The 20,473-nt window shown below is 42.9% G+C and overlaps 1 protein-coding gene across 5 annotated transcripts in view; it reads left to right on the top strand.

Annotated features, from left to right (window-relative positions):
- ZNF831 (zinc finger protein 831) overlaps positions 1 to 20,473 on the top strand; it is a 151,485-nt gene that overhangs the window by 49,877 nt on the left and 81,135 nt on the right. For 4 of the 5 annotated variants that reach the window (XM_073582468.1, XM_073582472.1, XM_073582470.1 and 1 more), the window contains exon 3: positions 14,948 to 15,022. The exons of the other annotated variant lie outside the window; for it this stretch is intronic. The gene's annotated coding sequence lies outside the window, so the exon portion shown is untranslated. The remainder of the gene's footprint in view (positions 1 to 14,947; positions 15,023 to 20,473) is intronic. 5 annotated transcript variants of the gene reach the window in all.

A 20,473-nucleotide genomic window follows, 5' to 3' on the forward strand; every position in this document is an offset into this window, starting at 1 on the left:
GAATCCAGAAAAGCAAGGAAAACAAAAACAAAACCAAATGCTAACAAGCAAAGCAGAAAACTTAGCTTTAGAGGAGCAGGAATCAGACTGGTGTCCTAGAAGTCCACAGAGAAATCACCCGCAGGGCAGAAGGGCGTCGGCAGCCTTATATCCAGTCCGTGACTCCACTCAGCCAGTCATCCTCATTAGGCTCAGGTGCCTGATAATCAGGCTCATTACCTTCCTTTACCAGAATAGGGAGTTCACCAGACCTCAGTGACGAAGGGGAAAATGAACTCACAACATAACCCCCAGCCTGAAGCTGTTAGGTGGCCCCACTGAACTATCCTGTGTGTGGAATGCAGGTGTGGAGCGTGGTCAGGAGTTCCCACCTTACCTGGATGGTGGGGCACTACACCTTAGGAGAAGGTGCAGTACCTCTGTGGCGACTGAAGCCTCAGGGGCGCCACATACCCGCCCGTTAAACACAGCATGTCCTCGGGCTGTAAGACAACAAAAGGTACAATACAAGAACACACAAAAATTTTTAAATGTTATTCAACAATACTTATCTAATCTTCCTAATGTAGGAGGCAAATTTCTTGTTACAAACAGGTTATCTTCCTATCTTAGTATCAAAAAATTACTTAAGTGCAATTCTTAATTCAAAGTGCTATACTCAACACATTTTCTTTATTACATTTCCTATCAATTATTCTCTTTTTCTTTTTCTCTCTCTACTGGACACAAGACACTGACCATCTACGCTTGGCCTGTCACCTGTCACTTTCAATTCTTCAGTCTTTATTCAATTCTCACATTCTATCTCAAAACTTTTCTAATTCCCTGTATCAAATATTCTATAAAAGACATTTACTTTTCACAAGACACAGCATTATCAAATACGTTATCATAAAACATTCAAAGATTCTTGCAAAGTGCTGAACACTGCTCCCAGCCGGGCTTTCTTGCAATGTCCCTTGAGGTAGACATCATTCTTCGAAATGTGTCCATGCAAAAACATTATCTTCGCAAAGTGTCTTTATATGTAAAACCAAGAAAGGGCACCTAAAGAGGTGCAACTATTTACAATAAAAGTTTTTGGATCAATCAGCGTCTATGATCTCCACAGTTCCATTTCAAAAACAACACTGCCAATCAAAAACTGGGCAACATGATGAACAAAAAGGCAAAGGCACAACTGGTGCCACAAACCCTCCTGGGTAACGAGATTTGGAAAATTATAATTCTTCTACTGGTGATCCCCTACTGGGGTTCTGGTAGCTGAACTGGAACTGTTCTCATCCTGATTCTGGTTCCTTGCTATGGGGTCTTGAAACTGTGGTAAATGGAATCCATGATGTATCTCCATGCCCATCAACTGTTCTCCCTTGATCGGTGGTTCTGCTGTTCTGGTACGAGGTCTAGCCCCTAGGGCCCCTGCAGTGTGTTGGTGCTGATGAGCAACTGCCTGGGGATTTGGCAGTGAAGGGATCCCAAGATCACCGTCCCACAATGATCCAGATCCCCCTCTGACCTGTAGATGTCGGACCGGGCATGCCTGCTCCAACCGTACCCCCACCAGCATTGTCCTCCTCCTCCCCATCAACCCATTAGGAAGGCCGGGGTAAATACCTGGGAGTTCCCGATGGTGCGGCCTCTGTTCCGATGCAGGCTTGATGGCAACGGGTGCTGCCCGGCGAGACACCGGGGACGGCGGTGGAGCCAGCAGCAGCTCCGGGTCCGTGGGGGTTGCTGGTGGGACCTGCGCAGCCGCGCCAGGTCCGGAGGGGAGTTTCTCTCCCTCCGCTTCAGCTCCCTGGGCTGTGTGCAACTCCTCCGGTATTAGTGGCAAAGAAGGGACAGAGTACGCTGCTGATGGCATGGCAGTGGCTCCAAGCTCCGCAAGGTCTGCCCAGAAAAGGTCCGGTGCCACAGCGGCGGATACCGGTGGAAAGGGTACCGCAGGTGTAGGCCCCGCCGGGGCGCGCTGCCGTCTCAGCTTCTCCAAAGCTTCCTTCTTCTGCTGCAGATGGGTTGTCAGTTCCATAATTTCCTCGGCTAATTGCCGGCAGTTCATTCCGGAATCAGGGTTGGAGCCGTCAGCCATGGCGCCGGGGAGATTCAGTTCTCCGCGCTCCGCAGGCCTCCTTCCCTTGCTATCCAAGATGGCATTCTGGCGTTCTTTCTCTTGCTCCGCCCTTCTGCTCGCCACTGGCTTTCTCTGCCCGTCCTTCCGGGGGGCGGCATCTTCTTCCAGCGCCTCCATACCAAGCCAGTATACGAACCCCTCGGGGGGTGGGCCATGCATCGGTCACATAGTAATTCAGGCAGGGATGGCCCAAGACTCTTCACGGTCTTTTCTTAGGACCTCGCATCTCTTCACGCCCTTCTTCTCCGCGCCAGCGGCCATTTCTAATGTCCATTTTACAGTCTATTAAATTTGATCTTCTGCACATTTTCAAAAGTTGTAAATCCAAGGCACACAGAACCCGATGGCATCGGGTCTCATCATCCTGTTCGTGACGCCAAAATTGGGTCGCCCTCGCACACCCAGGGCAGCGGGGTACTCGGTACCGGGCCGGTGTCAAGGTGGGAATGTGTCACAGCAGTGGTGACCCGGTCCGTGGCCCTGGGCGCCCAATATCAATGGCGGTGATGTTAATGGTGTTAAAGTTTATTAGAATAGTTCGTGACGCCACCCGTGGTGTTTGGCAAGTAAGATGTTGAAAGAACGCTGCATGCAGATCCGCTGGGACTGATGGTGTGGTGCAGCAAAGATGGTGTAGCTCTCCACAGGTGGAGCTGTAGTCCCAGGGCAGTGTAGGTGCAATGGCTGAGGAGAGGCGCAGAATGGTATAGATGTTGTTACTCAGGTGTAGCGGTGCTGGAATAACTGGAGGACACTCGAGTATGCGGTTCCAAAGCTTTACTCACTGTTTGCAGTTCACTCAACTGCCTGCCTCCGTACCGTGTTCTCCAGGTCAGGGCTCCAGCCAACCGCCAGGCAGGATAGGATTCTCCCTTCCACACTCCGCCAACAGGTATCTTACTGAACGACTCCTCCAATGCGCCTTTAGGTGCGAAGCACTCCAGTACTTAGTTACCCTGGAATGCCTCTCTCTAGGTGTTCCTAGTCTTTACTTGTATGACAGACAGCTGTAGCCTGCTTCGGGGACTCCTCACTGCGTCCCGGCTCTCTATTCAGTTGCTGTTGTGTCCCAAGTCTATGATGGGAGCAAGGCGTTAGCGGCTCACTACTCCTCCGGTGTCTGTTGCCGGACATAAAGACCCAATCAACCTCTGGGCCCGGGCCCCGGCCTTTGCGCTCTCTGGACTGGAAGGGTTCTCTATCTTTCTTAAACCAGCTTCCCACCGTCCTTCTATTCTCCTTCGTTCCAATCTGTTCTCTCTTATGGAAGGTTAGGTTATCAATCTTATCAGTCTCTTTCTCTGGTCTTTCTCGTGCCAGCAGCTCAGATCACTGGGACATGCTACAGCACGTCCTTCAGACACCCATCTTCTCTCTTCTCTCTCCAACTAACCAACAACCTCTAACTCTCACTCTTCCCACTCTTTTATATCATCTCACTCCACCCGCCTCCCAGCACATCTCGTGTTACGAAGCAGGGTTCCACGAGGGGTGCTCTGCTAACCCCCAGCCTGAAGCTGTTAGGTGGCCCCACTGAACTATACTATGTGTGGAATGCAGGTGTGGAGTGTGGTCAGGAGTTCCCACCTTACCTGGATGGTGGGGCACTACACCTTAGGAGAAGGTGCAGTACCTCTGTGGCGACTGAAGCCTCAGGGGCGCCACATATGCTCACATACATATACACTTTATACATATAGTTACACCGTATACTGCACACATGCAGTATATGTATATAATATACACAGGCACACATACTATATGCACATGCATATATATATCCACACAAATGCACTACAGATATAAACAATCATACTATATACTGTATATATGCACACACATACTACATACACATACACACACTGTATACTGCACATGTACACACACAAATACACATATATATGTACACTTACCAGGTCCTGCTGTTTAGGAGCAGCCATGATGAGAGGGAGAGGACAAACACAGGGCTGCAGGCATTTTCCTGCCCAGGCTCTGAACTCTGCTGTGCTGTGACAAGGCCCCTCCCCCTCACTCTCAACTTCTAACTGGACACTAGTGCTGGGAGAGAGAGAGGGGGGATGGAGCGGGGTTTGGGAGAGACACTCAGGGACTACAGAGAATGCACAGCATTATTCACTGTAAGGAATGCTGTAGACCGTCTGTGCACTTCAGAAAGGGGCTTCAGAGGCAGGGTGCCTCCTTTGTGGGTGGGGGCCCTAGGCATCTGTCTTGTCTGCTTGCCCCAAACTCCAGCCCTGACTGTAAGACACAGAATCTTAAAAAAAATCCAGAAAGTCACATTGATTTTTAAATAATTAGCCTCTTTACCTAACAAGCCTGTTTTCACCTTCATGATCAGGCCAAATGTTATAATTCTGACCAGTGTAAATTTATGAAGTAGTAACTGGAATGCTTCAACGGATCCCACTGTTTCTGAGATTGTTTTGTCATGACATTGTACTTCATGGTAGTGGTAAAATTTGTTCTACATGACTTGAGTTTATTTGTGAAAAAAGCAGAAATTTGGTGAAAATTTTAAATAAAATCGGAGACTGTCTTTCTTTTGAGAACAATTGAAGAGGGAAAAATAGAAAGAAGAGCAATCTTAGGGCTGAACTCCAGATTTCTACCTGTAACCAAAGAGTAATTTGAAAAAAACTTTTTCCAGAATTGCTTGATTCTACTGCAGTCCCACCATATGTGTACCATATTACCTCTATCTCTTCCATATCGCCAACATGTGTCAGGAACAGATGGAAAAATAGCATGCAATTTTGAGGGATAATGATACCATCTTGTAATAATTTTAGGGTATGTTTCCACAGGCAGAAACCGGCAGCGCTTTGGAAGCAGCACATGTCCGCTTCGTCCAAAGCGCTGCCGGCTTTTCAACGCCAGTGATTCCGCATGTGTTCATTGAACCATGCGGAATCAACCGCTTCCTATACATTGGATGGCGATATTTATCTTGTGGAGACTGAGCATCTTCGCAAGATAAATGTACATGCTGCGGTCTAGAGATACGCATAAAATCCCATCCACTATGCTGTAACATCTGGCCGCTGCGGGTAGGACACTGCGGCTGTACGCAGCATCCAACCTGCAGCGTTTTTTGACCGTGGAAACATACAGTTATAGTTTTTTTTCTGGGTAGGCCAAGTGATTGATAGTTTTTGTGTAAATAGAAATCCTTTCTCCCACTCTGACTGAGGTAAAGATTCACCAAGTTCCCTTTCCCATTCCAACTGATAGCCCATTTTCCCCCCGCATCTCTCTCTGATTAGGTAGTTGTATATTACCGAAATCACATGCTTAGGCGGAGATTCTTGTAAAAATAATTTTTCAAAAGGGGAAGATGCGAAGTGGCATAAGCAGTTTAGGCCCTTAGAAGATATAAGAGATTGCAATTGTAGATATTCAAACCAAGAAAGGACTTTGAATGGGTACTGAGCCTGTAGACAATTGAATGTTGGCAATTTACCATCAATAAGAACATGTTGTATACAGAAGTTTATAACGTAGAACCGTAAAAATAAAAAAAAAATCAATTTTTTTCCACAAAAATGTTCTTTTCGACCCCATTTTTTATTTTCACTACAGGAGAAATTGCACCTCACAATTTGTTGTGCAATTTCTCCTGAGTATGCCAAAACCCCATATGTAGGGGAAAACTACTGTTTAGATGCATTGCACTGATTGGAAAGGATGGAGCGCCAAAACTTGTTGGCATCATTAGCGGACGCCATATCATGTTTGTAAAGCCCCTGATGTGCCTAAACAGTGGAAATTCCCCACAAATGACCCCATTTTGGAAACTAGACCCCTCAAGGAATGTATGAAGATGTGTAGTGAGCACTTTGAACTCCAGTTTCACAAAAGTTTATAACGTTGAGTTATGGAAAAAATTTTTTATTTTAGCCCCCCCATTTTTATTTTCACAAGGGTAACAGATAAAAATAGAACACAAAATTTGTGCAGTTTCTCCTGAGTATGCAGATACCCCATATGTGGGGGGGGGGACTACAGATTGAGCACATGACAGGGCTCAGAAAGGAAGAAGTGGTGTTTTGCAATGAAGACTTTGATAGAATGGTCTGCAGGTGTCACATTGCATTTGGAGAGCCCCTGTTATGCATAAACAGGGGAAACCCTCCACAAGTAATCCCATTTGGGAAACTAGACCCCTCAAGGAATTTATCTAGATGTGTGGTGAGCATTATGATCCCACCTGGATCAGAATTTTACAACGTTGATCTATGAAAATCAAAAATATTTTTCCCACAAAAATGTTGTTTTAGCCCCAAATTTTCTAATTTTCACAAGGATAGCAGGACAAATGGAGAGCCTCTGAGGTGCTAGAACAGCAGAATCCCTCCATAAGTGACCATATTTTACAAACTACACCTCTCAATTAATTCATCTAGTGGTGCAGTGATCATGCTAAAGCAACAGGTGTTGAGGGAATAAAAAATAACTATATGTTTACCACCATTTAGCCCATAATTTCTGCAAAATGTAGAAATCCTCCAAATGTGGCTGTACAGTACTGCTTAGCCACACGGTGAGACTCGGGAGGGACAGAGTGCTATTTGACTCCTGGAGCGCAGATTTTCCTAGAATAGTTTGCGGACACCATATACAGAGCCACTAAGTGCTGGAAGAGTGGAATCCCTCCTTAAGTGACCAAGTGACCCCATTTTGGAAATTATACACCTTTAGGAATTTATCCACAGGTGTAGTGATGATTTTGACTCCATGGATGTTTTCCAGAAGCAAACAGCAGTGTATGTTGCCGAGTGAAAATTGCAAAGTGCCATTGCAGTGGCCAGTACATTGTAGTCTCCAGTGCGTTGTAGTGCCCAGTACATTGTACTACCCATCTCGTGCTTCTGGAGACACGCACCTTTAAATTAGGCGGGCTAACATCACTACAGAAACATGTGGATGCTAAATGTGGTTTAGACACACTGGGGCTCAGAAGGGAGTGGGGACTGTAATATCCACACGTTATGAAGAATTCAAGGTATTAAACTTTAGATATGTTTTATTCTTCGTCCTCCAGCACACAGCATAACACTTGCATTCCCATGCTACCAGAAGTGAAACTGAAACTTCCCTTCTCATCCCTCTTGTCTCCACCCTCCAAGTCCCATAAGTCTGGCTTGCTTAAAGAGACAGATCTAATTATTATACATTACATCATCCCCTCTTTTTTTTTTTTTTTTTTTTTTATAAATAATCTATATTACTGATAAATGCAACAACATGAAAACGTCCAAAGAAATCATATGTCCGTTTTGTCTTATTTGTTCAATTCTAAAATCAGAGAAACAAACAACAAAAAAAACAAAACAAACAAAACTGTAGTTACACTTCTTCAATAAGCCTCGATGGAGCTCTTCTCTCTCGTGTAGGATAACGTCTGGGCTCATTGAGAGAGTTCATTGTTGATGGACCAGCTACCTCTTGTTGGTCCTCTCCACCATCAGATACCAAATCTTCCACCAAAGAGAGTTCATTTTCATCATTCTGCGGTATGACTTTAAAATATGAAGAATTTCGCGTTATGGAGTGTCCATCTCGTTCAGCTGTGATCATGCTGCCTTTCCTTTTGGTAACATAATATTTTGCAGGACCATATACAGGTGAGGTCTTGTTGGTTGGTCTTTGACGTACCACCACGACATCCCCTCTTTCGATGGCACTTGACTGTGTCCTTCGCCTTCTGTCTGCATAACGTTTCATGGCTTGTTTGTTGGAGAAATCTGTGGATCTCACTGAGGAGTCACTCGGTCGGGGATGGCTGGTCACATCAGGGAGACGTATATGCAGGGTTCTGCTGAACATTAAATGAGCTGGAGCAGCATTAGTAGTGGAGTGTGGCGTATTGCGGTAATTACGCATGAATTTATATAATGACTGTTTCAGTGGGATGTGCTCCAGACTCGCTGCCTTGATACGTTTCCCCAGAGTGCGCATAAAACGTTCCACAATTCCATTGGCTTGCGGCCAGCAAGGTGTGATTTTCCTGTGATTGAATCCCAAGTATTCAGAAAATTGTGTAAACACATGTCCATTGAATGGAGGTCCATTGCCTGTTTTGACCACTTTTGGAATACCATATGCCGAGAAAATGTCGTCCAGCTCTGGTATGACATTATTAGCAGATGTTGAAGAGATAAATGAAATGACAGGGTATCGAGAATATTCATCAATTGTTACGAGAATGTATTGGCCATTTGGCAATGGTCCATATATATCGACTGCCACTTCCTCCCAGACAGCAGTGGGTAACGGAGACATTTGTAATGGCTCTAAGTTTGATGATGGAGTGATTAATTGACAAGTAGAACAGCGTCTAATCTTTTCTTCCACCAAGTGATCCATATTTGGGAACCACACTTTTTCTCTGAGTAACTTCTTTGTGCCAACAATTCCTAAATGACCTTCATGTGCTATCTGTATGACTAAGTTACGCAAAGTCTTAGGTACAACTAGTTTGGTACCTCGAAGAATGAGGTGTTCTTCAGTGACTGATAATTCCTCACGTACGTTTGAGAATAGTTTTAACGCTTTCAGATTAATCTCAGAATCAGGAAATTTTTCTTTTTGAATTTCATGCCACCTTCGATTTTGGATGATTTGTATTAGGGCACAGAGTGTCTTGTCTTTTGTTGTTTCATTTATAAATTGATCAAGAGAAAGTGCTTTTGGCACGGCATGATCTGTAACAAAACGTAGGTATTCTTCAATGGAGGAATGCACAGGTATATCATCATTAGTAGGATGTCTTGAAAGATAATCAGCCGGATTGCTGTATTTTCCAGGTTTGTGAACAATTTTATAGTTGTAGTCCTGTAGACCTAGGCCCCATCGTTCAATTCGTGCAGGCATTTTAGCTCTGGGATTTCCAAAAATTGTAAGAAGTGCTTGATGATCTGTGACAATGGTGAAGGGAGCTCCATAGAGAAATAAGTGAAAGTGTTCACATCCCCAGACAACTGCCAAGCTTTCTTTTTCAGGTTGAGAATATTTTCTTTCAGTATTTATTAAGCTCTTACTTGCATAAGAAATGATGTGAGGATTTTGATTGTTATCCTTGTATTGCGCTAGAATAGCACCCAGTCCCACGGGACTGGCGTCCACAATCAGTTCAGTTCGAAGAGCTGGATCAAAATAAGCCATAGTGGTTGTCGAGTAGAGTTCATTTTTAATTGTTTCAAAAGAGGCCTGACAGCCTTGAGACCATTGAAAAATACAACTTTGTTTTGTAAGTTCCCGTAGTGGATTGCTGATTGTTGAAAAATTCGGAATATATCTAGCACAGTAACTTGCCATTCCAAGGAAAGAACGCACTTCACTAGCATCCTGTGGAATTGAGGCTGTTCTGATAGCTTCCACTTTCTTGGGGTCGGGTTGTACTCCTTTTGCCGAGAAGATGTGACCATAGAATTCTAATGAACCCTTGTCAAACTCGCACTTCTCTTTGTTTAAAGTGAGTCCAGCAGAAAGCAGGCATTCAAAGATAGCATATAGAGCACGATTATGCTCAGCTTGAGTTTTACCAAAAACCAATATGTCATCACTGTAATTAAAGGCATTTGGGATGTTTTGAATGACACTCCTTATTGCGTCCTGAAAAATTTCTGCTGCTGAGCAGACTCCAAAAGTCAATCTTTTGTATCTTCTGAGGCCCACATGGGTGGAAAATGTGGTCAAATATCGGGACTCTGGACTCAGTACTAGATATCCCTTATTGAGGTCGAGCTTTGAAAAGACAGTGGCTCCATTTAATAAATGAATAATGTCATCAATCGTAGGTGAGATATGTCTTTCTCTCTGGATAGCGGTGTTGGGCAGGCGCATGTCAACACACAGTCTCACTTGATCAGGAGTCTTTGGTTTTGGAACTACCACAAGTGGAGAGACCCACGGAGTGGGACCAGTAACAGTTTCAATAACGTCCTCATCCATGAGCAATTGGAGTTCCTTTTCTACCTTCTGTCTCAGGTGAAATGGAATACGCCTGTGAGGCTGGGCTGCTGGACGAACATTGTCATCCACATGAAGGTGTACTTGAGAGTCCTTTAGTTTTCCCAAACCACTAAATAGGGAGGGAAAGCTGTTCACCATAGTTTGTACATCCATATCCGCAGGGTCAGTTATGGTATGAATAATCTGGATGAGCCCTAGCTCCAAGGCAGTGTGATAGCTGAGAAGACATCCTCCCGATCCTTGTAATGTGTGGAAAGTGGTTTTCTGCCTGTTTTCTTTATATCTAATTTCAGCATCAAATTGTCCCATTATAGCTAGAGGTATTTTAGATCCATAAGGAAAGATTTTAGTCTGCACTTGTTGTAAGACTGGCCTTGTTTTCAATTGTTCATATGTAGTGCCATCTATGATATCCACTGAAGCTCCTGTATCTATTGTAAAGGTAATGTCAGTGTTGCAGATTGAGAGTGTAACACAGGGAGACTGTACTGAACCAGTGACAGAGGTAGTGAACACATAGTTCTCAGTCGCAGACATTTCTTCTGTGTCCTGATTTATTACTTTTACATCTGCAGATTTTGTCATAGGCAGCGGAGGCTTGTAGTGCGCTGATTTGCAAACAGCTGCAAAATGATTCCCTTTTCCACATTTACTGCAGGTTTGTCCCATAGCTGGACATTTATTCTGGTGGTGAGGGAAATCCTGTCCACATCTATAACATTTCTTCTGTTTCTGGGCTTGTTTGTCTGGTAAAATTTTCTGTTTGAGATTATGCACATGTAATTTATCCCCATTCTCCATTACGGTAGCCTGATGATCTGCTATTTCTATAGCACGGGCCATTTTGAGCAAATCATGTAGAGAGATATCCTGCTGCAGAGCCTTACGCCTTAGGTTATTAGACGAGCAGGTGACAATTATTTGAGTTAGGATTTCATCATCTACATCTGTAAAGGCACATCCATGTGCTAACTCTTTCAGCCGTGTGACATAAGTGTCTATGGACTCTTTTGGAAGCTGCTTGGCAATCCTGAATTCACTGTAATGAGGCAGAAGAATTACTCTGGAATTACTCTGCCAACCGAGCTTTATGCATGCCTAAAAAAACGGACACCACCGGATCACAGGTCAGACAATGTCCAAAGTGACTCCATCTGCATCATTATAGGGAATCTTCTGCCAGGGTTCTGTCTGAATCATGTATTTCAGAGATTTACACTGAAACATGAGCGAAAGTCCTCAGTACACTGCACAGGATAAATGTGCCTTACTGAGATCTTTGGGAGACAGAATTGACAAATCAACAGCAGGTGATGAATTTGAATTGGTTTTAGTTATTTCTTACACTGTTCTTCATACGGTATAAGTGATTAGACAACTTTATTTTTCTGGTTGGTGCGATTACAGCAATACCAGATTTATATTGTTTTGTCACACACTAAACAGTGCTTATATTTTGATAGCTATACATTTTCTATATTTTTGCTGAGAGTCATGTAAGGGCTTGATTTTTGCAGGCTGAATTGACATTTTTATTGGTACCATTTTTCAATACATGACATTTTTTGATTGCTTTCAATTCCAATTTTTGGGAGGCAGAATGAACAACGATTGGGTCCCGTGAAGACGTTCTTCAGGTGCTGATCGGAGGACAGAGGAGGCTCTCTCCCTCTGCCTGCCTTCTAAATGCTGCGATTGCTATCAATAACAGCATTTAGCTGGTTAAACTTCTGGGAGTGGTGCAGGCACTGCTCCTGGCAGTGAGTGCCAGGTGTCAGCTGTCACATCAGCTGAAAACCCAGTGGTCATTGCCGCTCATATAAGTACATAACGACCTGAACGTATTAATATGTCCAAGGTTGTGAATGGGTTACATTTCATTTTATTGCATGAAATAAGTATTTGTTCATCTACCAACCAGCAAGAATTCTGGCTCACAGACCTGTTAGCTTTTCTTTAAGAAGCTCTCCTACTCTGCACTCTTCACTGTATTAATTGCATCTATTTGAACTTATTACCTGTATAAAAGACACCTGTCCACACACTCAATCACACTTAAACCTCTCCACCATGGCCAAAACCAAAGAGCTGTCTAAATACATCGGGGAAAAAATTGTAGACCTGCACAAGTCTGGGATGTGCTAAAGGACAATAGGCAAGCAGCTTGGTGAGAAGGCAACAACTGTTGCCACAATTATTAAAAAATGGAAGAAACACAAGTTGACTGTCAATCTTCCTTGGTCTGGGGCTCCATGCAAGATCTCGCCTTGTGCGGTAATGATAATTTTGAAAAAGGTCAGCAATCAGTCCAGAACTACACTGTAGGGTCTGGTCAATGACCTGGAGAGAGCTGAGAGCACAGTTTCAAACATTAGTAATAGATTAAAATCCTGCAAGGCACCCAAGGTAGGGGTAGGGGCTCACGCCAGCACATGTACAATACCATTTGAAGTTCACCAATGACCATCTGGATGATCCAAAGGACGCATGAGAGATGTTCATGAGGTCAGATGAGACCAAAATAGCACTTTTTAATATCAATTCCACTCCCCGTGTTTGGAGGAAGAAGAAAGATGAAGTAAAAGAACAGATTAATCCAGCTCACCGCACTGCCTTGCTGGTAGGATCCAAATCCTGCGCACGGATTTGACTAGGCAATCAATCAATAGTAGAAAAAAGGGAAGAAAGTTCCAGCGCTAGGAATGGAAAATTAAAAATCCATTTTATTGTGCCAATGCATATTAAAATTCCAGCAGGTACAGCATATCAGTCGGATGACTGCAGAACAACGCGTTTCGACGCCTCAGGTCTTAATCATGTTCAGAAGAAGAAGAAGGATGAGTATAACTCCAAGTAACACCATCCTAACAGTGAAGTATGGTAGGGAAAACACACTTTGGGGGTGCTTTTCTGCAAAGGAGACAGGATGACTGCACCGTATTGAAGGGAGGTTGGATGGGCTCGTGTATCGCAAGATTTTGGCCTACAACCTCCTTCCCTCAGTAAGGTCATTGAAGATAGGTCATGGCTGGGTTTTCCAGCATGACAATGATCGTAAACACACAGCCAGGACAACTAAGGAGTGGCTTTGTAAGAAGCATTTCAAGGTCCTGGAGTGGCCTAGCCAGTCTCCAGACCTGAACCAATTAGAAACTCTTTGGAGGGAGCAGAAACTCAATGTTGCCCAGCGACAGCCCCGAAACCTGAGCGATCTGGAGAAGTTCTGTATGGAGGAGTGGGCCAAAATCCCTTCTGCAGGGTGTGCAAACTTGGTCAAGGACTACAGGAAATGTTTGACCTCTGTAATTGCCCTCTGTAAAAAGCTTTCTGTACAAAATATTAAGTTCTGTTTTTCTGTTGTATCAAATACTTATTTCATGCAATAAAATGCAAATTAATTATGTAAAAATCTTACAATGTGATTTTCTGATTTTTTTTTATGATTGTGTCTCTCACAAGTGAAGTGTACCTACAATAAAAATTACAGACCTCTCCATTCTTTGTAGGTGGGAAAACTTGCAAAATCGGCAGTGTATCAAATACTTATTTTCCATAATGTATATGTGAAATTCTGTATTCTCTGAAGACAGATTTAACACGTGAATTGAAATACTTGTGAATAAATGATCAATCCAAGAGGAGAAAGAAGCAGATTTCTCTTATAAAATATATTAAAAAGTTTCTTTTTTACATGTGTACTATTGATTTAAAAATAAAAATTAAACAAACGGTTACTCATTAACCCCTTTACCCCCAATGGTGGTTTGCATGTTAATGATCGGGCCAATTTTTACAATTCTGACCACTGTCCCTTTATGAGGTAATAACTCCATCGATCCCGGTGATTCTGACATTATTTTCTCGTGACATATTGTACTTCATGTTAGTGGTAAAATTTCATTCATGTAACTTGCGTTTATTTGTGAAAAAAAACGAAATTTGGCGAAATTTTGTAATTTTCCAACTTTGAATTTTTATGCACTTAAATCACAGAGATATAGCACACATAAAACTTAATAAGTAACATTTCCCACTTGTTTACTTTACATCAGCACAATTTTGGAACAAAATTTTTTTTTTGTTAGGAAGTTATAAGGGTTAAAAGTTGACCAGAAATTTCTCATTTTTATAACACCATTTTTTTTTAGGCACCACATCACATTCGAAGTCACTTTGAGGGGTTTATATATATATATATATAAAATACCCCAATGTGACACCATCCTAAAAACTGCACCCCTCAATGTGCTCAAAACCATATTCCAAAAGTTTATTAACCCTTCAGGTGCTTCACAGGAATTTTTGGAATGTTTAAAAAAAAATGAACATTTCACTTTTTTTCTCAAAAAATATACTTCAGATCCAATTTTTTTTTATTTTACCAAGGATAACAGGAGAAATTGGACTGCAAAAGTTATTGTCCAATTTGTCCTGAGTACTCTGATACCCCATATGTGGGGGGAACCACTGTTTGAGCGCATGGCAGAGCTCAGAAGGGAAGGAGCGCCATTTGACTTTTTCAAGCTAAAATTGGCTGGAATTGAGATCAGACACCATGTTGCGTTTGGCAAGCACCTGATGTACCTAAACAGTGGAAACCCCCCACAAGTGACCCAATTTTGGAAACTAGACCCCCTAAGGAACTTATCTAGGTGTGTGGTGAGCACTTTTATCCCCTAAGTGCTTCACAGAAGTTTATAACGTAGAGCCGTAAAAATAAAAAATCATATTTTTTTCATAAAAATGATATTTTCACTCCCATTGTTTTATTTTCACTGCCCCCAGGTGAGTATAATATAACTCGTTTTTCTTCTCTTTCAGGTTGCATCGGGGACTTATCTACAGCATTACAAAATGCGAAGAAATAGGTGACAGATTCCCTTTAAGAGACAGCTGGTAAATATGCTAAAATACCATTAGTCTAATATGTCTAACATTACATGTTTATGTTGTTCCATGTGTTGTATTGTAGGGGGGATTATGTAACTGGATCTTATTCATGGTACCGTAAGGGTTAAACCAGTCAGTGGTTTCTGTTTCCAAGTGACAAGGTTGTAAAAACTGAAATTTAGTTTCTCAGCTTCCTCATTTTGTGGACCATTCAACACAATGTTACTGTTCTTGTTGAGTGATAGCGTCACAGCTTTTCCTATCAGGGTGCATATCGGACTTCCTAGAATAGTCCATGCACCTGCGGAGAGGTAAGTAATAGCAATCTCTTAGCTCAGGGCAGCCCAAAACCCGTGCCTATGTGTTGCAGGTATTGTATATACAGAAGGGTGTTTTACCATCTCAGGAAGTTCTTACATAGATGGGTGTCACATCCTGTCTGAACATCACCGACAAATCTGCCAGATATGTGCCACAACAATAAGCATAAAAACGGAAAACAACACATGGGACCGCTAATCTCTGCAGGGTGGTATGTACAATGCGGGAGTATAGCAATTACTGATGAATGTTTGCCGTTGAGTACTATAGAAGGTAAGAAGTTATACTCTCAAAAATGCATCAAAACTCTTGTGCCACATAGTATCTTCCTCTAGTGTGTACAGGCCACAGGGCTGTTCAGCAGACTTCAGTAGATATACATTTTGCAGTTTTTCAGCAGCTAGCAAGTATATTCTCAAAGGAAAGATATGAAGTATTAGGCTGGAGTTACACACTGACTTTGGCTATGACAAAGGTTGCTATGTTGCAGTGTAATGCAGGTGAATGGGGTCACATTGCGACTCTTAGGGTAACGTTACCTCTGCAAGCAAGTCTCAAAAGAAAAATTGGCTCTGACTTTTGGGAACATGTTTGTCTCGGTGCAGTAGAGGTCATAATGTGACCCGATTAACCTGTATTGCACTGCGATGTAGCAGCAGCACATAGTAATCTTTAGCCGATGTCGTGGCCAAAGTCACCATGTAGCACCAGTCCTAGGGTACCACAACCGTGGCAAGCAAGTAACAAGCGGTCAGTCCCAGTAGGCATATTTTCTACTTGTTTGTCGCGGAACCCTTGGCATCTCAGTGAGAACCAATTCACCTGCCATACTTTGCAATGTAGCAGTAGCACATAGCAATATTTATCTGCGTACTTGTGTCACTGCCAAAATCAATGTGTAGCCCCAACCTAAAGGAGTATGCTACTTTTAGCAAATAATCCCTTTAAATGTTTCCAAACAGGAATAAGAGCTGCACAGAGAACTAGAATTGAGAACACAGAGGACAAGCCACATAGTAAATAGGTCTGTCTGACTTGGAGACAGCAGGGGTACAGGAGAAAATTAAGAAGGAGCCTTAGTGCTCCCTAAAAAATACCAGCACCCGGGCGGAATCTTGGGAAGACCCTGATATGTCAAGTCTATTCGCCGATGGATCTGGCATAGCTCATTTTTAAACAGATGAGGTTAATGTGAACCCATAAAATAGAAATGCAATAGTACTACCACCAGTAAGGGTCTGACTTCTAGAACCCACCTAAACCCCAAAATGAAGGAAATCAAGTAAAAATGACCGTTCTGCAAATCCATCGACAGTGGGAGGCAAGGCACTGATGAAGAAGAAAAAAATGTAAAAACATTCATTCTGTTAGATCTCGATGATCGCCAAGTGATCACATCAGTTGTAACAGTAGGAAAACTCCACTAAAGACAAAACTTTGTAACCCATGTTATACTGAAAAGAAGACATTCATCTGTCACAAACTGCCTCTTCAGTGTATTATCAGTCCTGTCTGTATCACCAAGTCAAAAGTGGCAAGTTCTTGCTTTATTCCTACTGCTCCCTTGAGTATTCAGTTTTTTTTTTGTTTGTTTTTTTTTACATCCACGGTACAGTTTCAAAAATAAGTATGTGCCTATTTATATAGTTCAGGGGTGGACAATTAAATTTCCAGAGAGGCCACATGAGCAACCGTGACTGTTGTGGAGGCCCGAACCAATAGGCTGAAATGAATTCTGTTTAATATTACTATTAACATACTAATTATAATTATCATTTTATTAATAGTACTAGCTTAAGAGCCCGGCGTTGCCTGGGCATAGTAACCAACTGTGGTTAGTTATAACAAATTATAATGATTATATTGCACATAAAAACCGTGCATCTAATCCTATCCTGTGTGATACTGACTGCTGAGCCGTGTATCTAATCCTATTCTGTGTGATACTGTGTGCTGAGCTGCATATCTAATCCTATCCTGTGTGATACTGTTTGCTGAGCAGTGTATCTATTCCTATCCTGTGTGATACTGACTGCTGAGCTGTGTATCTAATCCTATCCTGTGTGATACTGCTGAGCTGTGTATCTAATCCTATCCTGTGTGATACTGACTGCTTAGAACATGTGTCTAATCCTATCCTGTGTGATACTGACTGCTGAGCTGTGTATCTAATCCTATCCTGTGTGATACTGCCTGCTGAGCCATGTGTCTAATCCTCTCCTGTGTGATACTGACTGCTGAGCTGTGTATCTAATCCTATCCTGTGTGATACTGACTGCTGAGCCGTGTATCTAATCCTATCCTGTGTGATACTGGGCTCCCCCTGCAGTCTGTGTCAGAGGGTGGTCTGTGTTGGCACGGTAATAAATTGTGTTATTTCCAGCTTTACAGAAGGACGATAACACCATAGAAATGATAAGAATAATAGGCCTCAGTTACCACAACTGTCTACAAAGAAAATTGGTGCTGATAGCAACCAATCACAGCTCATTTTTCATCTTTTAACTCCTTCCTGACATCCGACGTACTATCCCTTCCATGGGCCCCGGGCCCCTATGCCCATGGACGGGATAGTACGTCTACCGCGATCAGCGGCGCCCACGTGGTGAGCGCCGCTGATCGCGGCCGGGTGTCAGCTGATTATCACAGCTGACACCCGGCACAATGTGTCAGGGGCGGTAACGGACCGCCCCCGACATGTTAACCCCTTGCACACCGCGATCAAACATGATCGCGGTGTACCGGGGGTTAAAGGGAAGCATCGGCAGGGAGGGGGCTCCCTCCGTGCTTCCCTGAGCCCCCCCCACGGCAGCGCAATGTGCAGCGCTGCTGCCGGGGGCTCATGCCCCTGAATCCAAGATGGCGACGGGGGCCTTCGGGGGCCTGCAGGAAGCTGGCTTCCTCAGTGCCTGCAAAGCGCAGGCATGAGGAAGCCTTGTGCACTGCCTGTGACAGATCGCTGATCTGTCACAGTGATCTGTGATGTGACAGATCAGCGATCTGTCACAGAACAGTGATGTCCCACCTGGGACTATTTAATAAAGTAAAAAAAAAATAAAAATAAAGTGTTAAAATAATTTAAAAAAAATCGCCAAATAAATTACAAAAAAAAAAAAAAATATTCCCCCAAATAAATCCATTTTTTGAAAATAAAAAAAAAACAAAAACAATAAAAGTACACATTAGGTATTGCCGCGTCCGTAACGACCCGCCCTATAAAACTGTCCCATTAGTTAATCCCTTTAGGGAACCACTTAAAAAATAAAAATAAAAAACGAAGCAAAAAATAATGATTTATTATCATACCGCCAAACAAAAAGTGTAATAACGCGCGATCAAAAAGATGCATATAAATATCCATGGTACCACTGAAAACATCATCTTGTCCCGCAAAAAACGAGCTGCCACACAGCATCATCAGCGAAAAAATAAAAAAGTTATAGCTCGCAGAATAAAGCAATGCAAAAATAATTATTTTTTATATAAAATAGTTTTCATTGCATAAAACCGACAAAACATAAAAAAAGACCTAAATGAGGTATCGCTGTAACCGTACTGACCCGAAGAATAAAACCGCTTTATCAATTTTACCGCACGCGGAACGGTGTAAACGCACCCCCCCAAAAGAAATTCATGAAACGCTGGTTTTTGTTCATTCTGCGTCCCAAAAATCGGAATAAAAAGCGATCAAAAAATGTCACGTGCCCGAAAATGGTACCAATAAAAACGTCAACTCGTCCCGCAAAAAATAAGACCTCACATGACTCGGTGGATCAAAATACGGAAAAATTATAGCGCTCAATATGTGGTGATGCAAAAACTATTTTTACAATAAAAAGCGTCTTTTAGCGTGCGACAGCCGCCAAACATAAAAACCGCCATAAATAGTAAATCAAACCCCCCGATATCACCCCCTTAGTTAGGGAAAAATAATAAAATAAAAAAAATGTATTTATCTCCATTTTTCCATTACCGTTAGGGTTAGGGTAGGGTTAGGGTTAGGGCTAGGGTTAGGGCTAGGGTTAGGGCTGAGATTAGGGTTAGGGGTGTGTTGGGGTTCGGGTTGGAGTTAGAATTGGGGGTTTCCACTGTTGGGGCACATCAGGGGCTCTCCAAATGCAACATGGCATCTGATTTCAATTCCAGCCAATTCTGAGTTGAAAAAGTCAAATGGTGCTCCTTCCCTTCCAAGCTCTGACATGCGCCCAAACAGTGTTTTACCCCCACATGTAGGGTTTCAGCCTACTCAGGACAAATTGCAAAACAATTTTTGGGGTCCAATTTGTCCTGTTACCCTTAGGAAAATAAAAAATTGTGGGCAAAAATATCATTTTTGTGGAAAAAAATGATTTTTTTATTTTCACGTCCGAGCGTTATAAAATTCTGTGAAGCACTTGGGGGTTCAAAGTGCTCACCACACATCTAGATAAGTTCCGTGGGGGGTCTAGTGTCCAAAATGGGGTCATTTGTGGGGGGTTTCCACTGTTTAGGTACATTAGGGGCTCTCCAAATGCAACATGACACCCGCAGAACATTCCCTCAAAGTCTGCATTCCAAAACGTCACTACTTCCCTTCCGAGCACCGACGTGTGTCCATACAGTAGTTTTCTCCCATATATGGGGCGTCAGCGTACTCAGGACAAATTGGACAACAACTTTTTGGGTTCAATGTCTCCTGTTACCCTTGGGAAAATAAAAAAAATTGGGGACTAATTGATCATGTTTGTGGAAAAAATACGATTTTTTTATTTTCATGCCCGGGCATTATAAACTTCTGTGAAGCCCTTGGGGGTTCAAAGTGCTCACCTCACATCTAGATAAGTTCCTTAGGGGGTCTAGTTTTCAAAATGGGGTCATTTGTGGGGGGTTTCCACTGTTTAGGTACATTAGGGGCTCTCCAAAGGCAACATGACACCCGCAGACCATTCCATCAAAGTCTGCATTCCAAAACGTCACTACTTCCCTTCCGAGCCCCGACGTGTGCCCATACAGTAGTTTTCTCCCACATATGGGGTATCAGCATACTCAGGACAAATTGGACAACAACTTTTGGGGTCCAATTTCTCCTGGTACCCTTGGGAAAATAAAAAAATGGTGACTAAAAGATCATGTTTGTGGAAAAAAAACGAATTTTTT

Source organism: Dendrobates tinctorius, unplaced genomic scaffold (genome assembly GCF_039654945.1).
Source record: "Dendrobates tinctorius isolate UK_male_01 unplaced genomic scaffold, ASM3965494v1 ptg000071l, whole genome shotgun sequence".
NCBI classification, from domain to species: Eukaryota; Metazoa; Chordata; class Amphibia; order Anura; family Dendrobatidae; genus Dendrobates; species Dendrobates tinctorius.